Raw genomic sequence first — 10,098 nt, forward strand, 5'->3', positions numbered from 1 at the left:
ACTATTTATAGTAAAGATAGCACATACGCGTTGTTTAATGGGAAACACGCGCGTACGTGCTTCTTACACTATAAATACCCCGTATGTGCTTTTTAAACCATAAGTACCCCATACACGCTTCTGAATTTTTAGGCTTGGAAATAGGCCTGGATGACAAAGCTACGGATTGGAAGTTTGATTTCCCTCCATTTCTCTCATTTTTGACATGTTTTATTTTATCAACTTGGTTTATCAACTTTGTCATCATCAGGTTTACACTTCATAAAGTGGGTATTTCTAAAATTGCCACCATATTTTCACCCATCTTTTGAGCTTTCTAACCATATAATTTTTTTTCAATTTGAACAACAATAACATATTATTATTGAATTTCTTTTACTAGTGTCTCCATAGTTCTCACAGACATAGGTGCACCATTTTTTGAATAACTTTTGATATACGTATCCAAATTTAAAAAACTTTATATATTATTGTAGTGCACTTGATTCTTTACAAATTTTTTTTTTTTAAATTTTATTTTTGATTTGTTTAGTGCAACTTATGCTTCGCACATGAATAGGTACCGAATTTTCAGGATGTGCTCGATTGGAAAAATCATAAATAAAAATACTCAACAAAAAATTACAAAAAAATACACATCTTCTAGTCTCACTCTTAAATATCTTTCTGCCAAAGGATTTGTCAAAATACTAAAAGTAACTATGACTTTTTTGATGCGCACGTCAGACACTATGTTATGTTTTTTAGAAAAAAATAGGATCGGTTTTTTTGTGTGCGAAGGATTGACCCCCTTAATCTTATCCAATTTTGAAAAAGTTTAGTAGTTTGGAAACTAGATTCAGAGTACTACAATATTTGTTCTTTTATTATCTTCATATCTTGAGTGGATGACTTTCAAATTTTGCCTCTAAGTTCAGGTTCACCTAATTTTAGAAAAAAAGTGTCCACTTATACCCCCCTTTTTGACCACCATCTCTGTGCACTTACCCCTTATCGGATCCTCTTTTGAGCTTTCTTATAAATTTTTCCACTTCAGTATCCGAGTCTTCACTGGACTCATCATGAGCAACCTCTTCTGATGGAGTTGAAAGTAGCCTCTTTCTTTGAAGTTCCTTCACTGGTAGTCCTCATCTCATAAGCAGTTAAGGAGCCAAATAACTCATCCATTGTGAAGGTTTTTAGATACTTGGCTTTCTATCTTAGTATCATACTTATATATGAGTGATATAAGTACCTTTTTGATAATAACTTCTTCAGCTATACCCTCTCCAAGTCCTCTAATGGTGTTCACAGTTTCATCAACTCTATGAAGGTAATTTGCAATCTTTTCTTCATCTTTCATCTTCAAGCCTTTAAGCAGACCTCTTAGAGTTTGTAGTTTGGCCTCCTTGACCTTGACATCTCCTTCAAATAATATTTACAATTTATCCCAAGTCTCCTTAGCAGATGAGTAGTGCATAACCTTTACAAACTCATTATCAGACAACCCACTAAGGATAACATGTTTAACTTTTGCATTGTTTTCATATTCCTTAACATCCAGATCTATAGGAGGAACAATAGGGATAGTATACCCATTCTTTATTGACATCCAAACATCAAAACCTAGAGAGGATAGATAGGTTTCCATTCTTCTACTCCAAAAGGGATAATTGGTTCCATCAAACATGGGAGCTTTAGAGGAGGAATCATTTCTTGCCATTGTGTTCTTAGACCCAAATCTACCCAAGCTAGAGAAATCTTTGACCAATCGGGAACCTAAGGCTCTAATACCAATTGTAGAACACAATATGTCACTGAAAGGGGGTTAATTAGTAATATTTAACAATTTTAAAGTGGTGTGTGTGCAACCGAAAAGGTAAAGACAACACTAATAATCAAACACACAAAAAGTGAGCATCACATAACACCGGTTATATGAGGAAAACCCAATGTGGGAAAAACCTTGATGAGAAAAGCTACTAGAGTCTACTGCTCCAATCTAGCCTCACAATAAACAATTGTATTACAATATTTAGGGCACCAACCCAAGGAGCACCAACCCCTAATTTAGGTCACCAACCCAAGGAGCACCAAACCCTAGTTGTGTATAGGCACTAACCCCTAGCTATTTATGGGCACCAACCCCTACACCGAGCACCAACTCAGTTACACACAATGAAATGCCAACTTATTACAATGAAAGCACCTTGTTACAAATGAATTTTTGTAACACCTATTCAACTTCTCTCCACCAATTACAATTCTTCTCTATCTCACCGGTTTTTTTCACTGTCGGTTATCAAATCACTCTTTCTGAATCCATTCTGGTTAATCTTTTCCTTTGTTGACTTCCTCTGATATTCACCCTACACTCTATCACTCTTGGATGCCTTCCTACTAATTCACCTCTGCTCTGTTTTCTACAGGTTGTCATCCTTACTTTTTCTTCTGATTCTCCTTCTTCTCTACTTCTGCCTTGCTTGATCCCCACTGATACTCACCCCTCTCTACTTAACTCTCAGCTGCTATCATAGAGTCTCGATTTTCCAGTTCACACATTGTTATACTCTTTTGCAGCTAACTGGTTACATTAACCTTATTAGTTAAACCTCTACTAAACCCTCTTACCGGTTACACCTTTACAACCATCTCTCCTTTAGATACTTAGTTGCAACACTCTTCTCAGTTTGATCAACACTTTTTTTTGCTCAAGCACACTTCTCTCTCTTGCAACTCGCATCACCCATTCGTGTCTTCAATCTGCATATATATATCCTCTGGTTTTCCTGCCTAACTGCAATATTTAAATATTTTTTTCATAGTATTTTCTTTACCGACTTCAATTAGATCGAATCTCATCAAATCTCATCTCTGAGATTAATATTTTGCAACAAAGCAACATTGCACCACCATATCTCATTCTTTCTATACACGTTTTCTACTTTTGGCAAGCACGGCTTTGTTTTTTTATTAATCGCCATTAATGTCCTAGCAGTTTATATCTCCAAGTTGACTAGAAGATCAGATATCATGCATCGATCCTTACATCACCAATCCAATCTCAATCTGTCATTCTTCTTCGAGTTGCAAACCTCTTTCTTCATCTTATGAATTATGGGTTCGACATTAAATGCAAACTTAGTTGGCAACTACTTGACCGACCCTCACTTCACCGACCATTGCATATTAGCCACTTGGATCCTACGTGTCATCCTTTGTCGGCATCTACCTCAGCTCAGTCCACTTTGTCGGTTTAGATTCATTCACCGACTATACATGCAACCAGTGTATCCTTTACACTATTGGTTCTACATCACCCGGTTAACCTTCATACCTTCACTTTAGTGTTCTATTGATGGATCATATTGAATGGTCATCAATCCAAGGCATATGACCACAGTGAATGTGTTAGGATTCCCATAGATACTGAGAGGGGGGGGTGAATCAGTATCTAACTGGTGAGTTGATTATCTTAACTTAAAACATGTAGAACATATTAATATTGCATACCGACAAATAGACAGTAATGCAATAAACAGAGATAAAAGCAACCACATGAAAAGCACACCATAACATAATATTTTAATGAGGAAACCCGGTGTGGGAAAAACCTCAGTGGGATTTGTGACCCACAATATTCACTTACTGGCCAATAAGAGAATATTACTAGTACAATAGGGACCTGCACATGCAGGAAGTCCAAGTGCCTAGAGCTCCCTACTCAAATACAAAATAGGAAGTCTCACCGACTTACAAAATGGATTATATAAATCTAGTGTCTTGTACTGCTTCAAAATAGCATCTATAATGCCAGATCTAGTACCGGTTTCTGCTTTGCTTCTTACATAAACCCTTAACCTATAATTCACATAATAGGTCTACCTTATTTCGCCTAATTACATTCCTCTATCCTTACCTAATTGTTCTACAATGATCTCTTATATATATGAGTCATTTTACAATTTTCCAAGTTGGCTTATAATGATTTTACAATAATAAACAAAATATATTACAACAAAAATTCCTATCGGCCTCTGTGCCAGTATGCTTCCTTTCACTGCCGGTGTCAGTGGTTTGTGTGCCGGTGTAGAGTCTGATCTTGCTAGTGCCGGTGGAATGCCTTGCCGGTGTCATAGGATTGTAAGGTTGCCATCAATGACAAAACCTTTAGTCACCTACAATGTCTCATTGGAGTGTGCATTTCCCAGCAATCTCCCCCTTTGGTATTGATGGCAACACTCATGAGAAAATTCAAAAAGGTGTATCCAAAATTGAAGTCCAGCAATATTACCAAAAATGTGTGAGCTCCCCCTGAGCAGATGAGTCTTTAGCTGATTATTTTCTCATACCACTACTCCCCCTTTGACATCAATGACAAAGGTTGTCAAAGTGTCAATAGAGTATGGTTTCCTATCTCAACCTTGTAACCAGGTGGTTATAATTTGAAAAAGATCTGCCAAAACCAAATTTAGGCTTTCAAGGAACTTTTTACTGTCTTTTATGCTGCCTTCATTCTTTGAACTGTACCAGTGAGGTGTTGCATTTGCTCTGCCGGTGTTTTCTATCCTTGTATTAATGCATTAGATATTTCTTTCCTTAAGGATGCTAGATAGTCCAATTTTGGACTTAATCTCCATTTCAGATCCTTAGCCTTGTCTTTTATTTTCTCCTTTTCTCTTTCTAGCTTTAGTAACTCTTCCTCAAAACCTGTTATCTTTTGCTCAAAAATTGATAATGTATCTGATGAATAATAAAATTGTCTGCTAGTTGATTAATTTCCTCCAGTATCTTGCTCATTTTCCTGTCAATATCAACTATCAAAAATTTTGTCTTACAAGTGTCTCTGTACAAAGTTTTGAACTCCTTAAGTGTGTTGCACAGTTCCGGTAGAAGTGTGTCAAACTGTCTTGTACACTTCTTTATTTGTTCCTCAAAGAATTTATGTTTTTCTTTTTCTAACTTCTCTTTGAATGCTTCTTCCTTTCTTTTCTCAACTGTCACTGTGTTGTCAATAATATACTTAGACAAAGTCTCGAGTTGACTCAAAGAATCCTTATTATCTACATTGCATTTTGGAGCTATCATCTTCAAAATTGGGATTGTATCATCTATAGCTTTATATGCCTATGAACTACAATCTGTTATTTTCTTTATAGATTCTAAAAGAACTTCAATTACATTAGTTGTTTTGAATCCTGTGGACGAAGGGAAAACACTTTGTATCCCGCCAGTGGGAAAAATATCCTTGCTTGTAGTGACCTCTGGTAGGTCAGTCTGTGTTTCCATTTCCTTAAGCAATGGTCTGTCTTGTTCACTAGTTGTCGGTGGCACTGATTCTACATTAACCTGTTGTTGTTCTGGAGCCTATTGCTCTGCCTGTTGCTTTGCTTGTTTCTCTGTTTGTTGTTGTGTTTCTGTTTGTTTCCCTGTGTTACCTGTTGCCAGTTCTCCTTGTGTGTTATCTATTTCATTGGTTACCGGTGGCTCACTAGCCATATCAGTCTTACCAGTTGTGTCCTTGTCTACCACAATGTTGAATTTCTGAGTAGCAACATCAACTATGTATAATACCTCAGAATTAGGATTTGTATCCTCTTGTGACACATGCATACTCTCATCAGTCAGTTGATCATTAGTAGTTGTTACCGGTGGAGTATCTAGAGGTGGTGGGGATAAATTATCTCTTATTTTTATGCTAGGAGGTCCACCAACCTTTTATTTCCCTTTATCTTTGTCCTTTTGATAAACTTTGATTGGCTTGGGGTTTCTATACTCTTCCTATTTTTCCTTCTCAACAAGGAATATATCCCATGCATTTGCAGTTTCCTCTGCAACCTCATTTACTCTACTAGCCATAAGTGCAATATGCCAATGTGCAGTAGAGAATACTGATTGGTTAGCCTCTGCAATTAGATCATCTATTTCTTCCAGAGAGTTAACTGGGTAAACAACAAGTAATTTTTCAATTTTTATTTTCTTGTCAATCTCTACAACAACTTGTCTTCTTGCTTCTAGTCTCTTGAATAGTTCATCTGGTAGTTCATCTACAACTTGCATCAAGAACTTCTTGTAGATATCCAAGTGTAAAATAACACTATTTTCAACCTTTTCTTTATCATCAACTGATAGTGGGTCATATAGTTTTTTAATGTTCTTAAGCTTTCCTTCTTCTGTTATTTCATTCAATAGTCTGTCAATCAGAGCAATATTTTGTTGAGTCCTTTTCTTTGGTGTCAACTTCTTCTTAGAAGTTGTCTTCTTGACCAGGGACCTTACTGCCCGTTGTTTTTGCCTGGTTCTTCTAGGTGAAGGTGTGGATTCCAGTGAAGGTTCCCTTTTCCTTATAACTCTTTTAAATACTGCAAACATATCACTCTCTAAAGAAGTAGCTACTGGTGAAAGGTGAGTTTCTAGTTGTTGTGCTTTCAACTCATCTTCAGTGATACCAGTTTTCTTGAGTACATCTTCCTTTATAGCCTTAGCCTGTCTTGAACCTCTCCTCACAGTTGCTTCTACTTTCTTCACTCTTTTCTTGGATTGGATTTGGTTTTCAATGGTTTCTGCACTGCCAAATACTTCTTCCTTAGGTTCCTTGGGTGCTTCCAGAAGTGCTTTTGCATATGTTTCAATGATGCGGTCATCGGTCTCATAACCCATTTCAGTAACCCAAATTGTTCTTGGGATAACTGCTTCCATCCAGATCTCATCCTTGTATTTATTTACAATTTCTTGTGACAGTCTGACTCTAGAGTTCATCCAGGCCTTCAATGCTAGAAAATACTCGTTGATATTCTTTTCTTTGTTTTCACCCATATTGTTCAATAAGTCAGATAACTGTTTTCCTACCGGTATGTCAAATCCAAGGTTCTTGTTACGTATACTGGGTACCTGTTTGGTTATATGTAGCACTAAACAAATAAGTAAATTGCCAAATCTAAATGTCCCTTTCTTATCCTTCTTGATCTTTCCCAGATTCTCAATCAACTCATCCTTTAACCATTCACATACATCAATTATCACATTTTCATTAACCATGTCATGAGCACTCTTTATGCATAAGCTAGAAACTGAATTTAGTTTGTTTGCATGTGTTGTTTTGTAACCTAGAATCATGCTAATGAATCTCACATTGATGTCAGTTACATCATTCACCCTTAAAGACCTTTTGTCGGATGTTGCACTTGTTAGTTTAGTTACTAGGTCATTTTAGACCTTCTTTGTCTTGTTTGTTCTGTTACCGATGGAGGGTAATCCTATTACAGCTTTCACGGCTTCCTTGGTAATTTTATGAACCGAATCTAGCCAAAAGAATTCACCATGTACCCTGCTCAATACTATCCTAATAACTTCTTTAGGGAAATCTGGAATGCTGAGGATTTCAGTGAATCCTAGGGTTTCAATAATTTTGTGTTCAGGCTTCACATTATCGGAATCATCACATATGATAGCTTTTTACATGTTCTTGATTTCTTCATCTCCCAATTCTTCTATATTGCAATGGATATACATTCTAGGGTCTTCTGCAAAAACTACTCCTTTGGGAATTTGGGAGAATGCACCAACATTATCATCCTTCTTTGCTATCTCGAGAACTAGCTGAAATACGGGCCTAGGGTGCTTGATTACTTCCACTACAGTAGGGTTTGCTATAAATTCAAGTATAGAAGAGGATGCCATGATTGTAAATACCTTTTTCTACCTTTGGAAAGATTGATTGCTGAAATGCTTTGCCTCTTTGCTTGAAATGCCTTAGCTCTGGAAATTTTACGCTCTTCGAATGTTTGAATGCTCGATGAAGTAAAATGGAGCTGAAATCACTTATTTATAATGTTAATTCACCAACTACCATATTTAATCCATGTTGGTTAAGTATTCACTTAACTTTATTTGCCAGTATAGATGTAATTTCTACTTTTCACCATCAACCGAGGGAATAATAGCATATTTTACATTTGATTGCCAAACCCTCAAAGAAATTTTCTTCAATTAGATGAAGAGACTCCTGCCGATGGGGTGCTACTTTGTTATGTCGATGGAGTGTTGCTTGGTTCTACCAGTGGAGGAGTATTCCTAGCACCATTTAGGTCTGACTTTCTAATCCATTGTTTTGAGAATTCTTGCTTAACTTCTTCAACTTTTTCTTTTCCTTTCAAACTAGAACCTTTGTTGTCTGTCGATGATGCCTTACTTCTACAGAATTTTTCAACGTGTCCAATCTTGTTACAAGTATAACAAGTCACATTATTTTTCTGAGTGGCCTTTCCATAACCTATGCTGGTTTGTGTTCTGCATTGATTAGATAAGTGTCCAAATCTTCCACAAACATAACATCTTACATTCATTCTGCAATTTTCAGAATTATGACCAACTTTGTTGCATTTGGAACATTGACCAGTGGGTGTATTGGTATCTAATAATTTCTAGATCTACATTGATTTTCTCTATGACCATACTTATTACAGTTAAAGCATTTGCCATTGAATTTGTAAGCATTAGGTTGTCTTATCAGTTTGTTGTGGTCCTGTGTGTTTGCAATACCGGAGCTTTCACCAAATTCAAAGCCAAGACCATTAGTGTCACCATTAGGTTTCTGATTCTTTAATAAGTCACCAAGTTCTTCTGAGCTTTTCTTGAATTTATCTTTGTGCTGGTTTGCAATATCCAATTCTCTTTCCAAGATTTCTTTCTGTCTCATGAGTTTATTTGAATCATTCTGTGTATGCATCAAATCTGTCTTCAACAAATCATTTTCATAGCTAAGTTTGGTGTTCTCATTTGCTGCATCACTTAGTCTTCTAATCAAATCTTCTTCATTCTTCTTTCTACCTTCAATTTCCTTAAAAAATCTCATAGTCATATCCTGCATCTCATTCTTTGTTGCCATGTTCTCTTGTTTCAGCTTGTTTATCAGATCATTAAGAGTTTCCTTTTCATCATTCTCAAATTGCATCTTTTCACAAAGTTCTCTTCTCTTGTTTCTTGCAATAGTAATATTTTCTTGAAGTGCTTGAATAATATCCTAAGCGTCCTTTAGATCATCTTCAAGTTTGATATTTTTCACCTTTTCTGCATCGTAGTCTAAGAGAGTTGCTTCAAGTTGCTTCATCAAGTTTTCCATCTATACCAGTGTCAAAGTCTTCCTCAAGCTATTAGGCTTCTGAAAATAGAGGACCAAGCTCTAATACCAATTGTTAGGATTCCCACAGATACTGAGAGGGGGGTGAATTAGTATCTAACCGGTGAGTTGATTTTCTTAACTTAAAACATGTAGAGCATATTAATACTGCATACTGGTAAACAGACAGTAATGCAATAAACAAAGATAAAAGCAACCACATGAAAAGCACACCATAACACAATATTTTAACAAGGAAACCCAGTGTGGGAAAAACCTCAATGGGATTTGTGACCCACAATATTCACTTACTAGCCAATAAGAGAATATTACTACTACAATAGGGAACTGCACATGCAGGAAGGCCAAGTGCCTAGAGATCACTGCTCAAATACAAAATAGGAAGTCTCACTGACTTACAAAATGGATTATATAAATCCAGTGTCTTGTACTGCTTCAGAATAGCATTTATAATGCCAGATCCAGTACCGGTTTCTACTTTGCTTCTTACATAAACCCTTAACCTATAATTCACATAATAGGTCTGCCTTATTTCACCTAATTACATTCCTTTATCCTTACCTAATTTTTCTACAATGATCTCTTATATATATGAGTCATTTTACAATTTGCCAAGTCGGCTTATAATGATTTTACAATAATAAACAAAATATATTACAACAAAAATTCATGTCGACCTCTGTGCCAGTATGTTTCCTTTCACTACCAGTGCCAGTGGTCTGTGTGCCAATGTAGAGTCTAATCTTGCTAGTGCTGATGGAATGCCTTGCCGGTGTCATAGGATTGTAAGCTTGCCATCAATGATAAAACCTTCAATCACCTATAATGTCTCATTGGAGTGTGCATTTTCCAACAGAATGATTATGCACATCTCCATCAGATGAGAGCTCTTCACTTTTGCATCTTTTGCATCTTCTTGCATACTAGTAACATACCTACCAGTTGACACTACACCTGACTACATATCAGTAATGAGGATG

This window comes from Cryptomeria japonica, chromosome 2 (genome assembly GCF_030272615.1).
Source record: "Cryptomeria japonica chromosome 2, Sugi_1.0, whole genome shotgun sequence".
NCBI classification, from domain to species: Eukaryota; Viridiplantae; Streptophyta; class Pinopsida; order Cupressales; family Cupressaceae; genus Cryptomeria; species Cryptomeria japonica.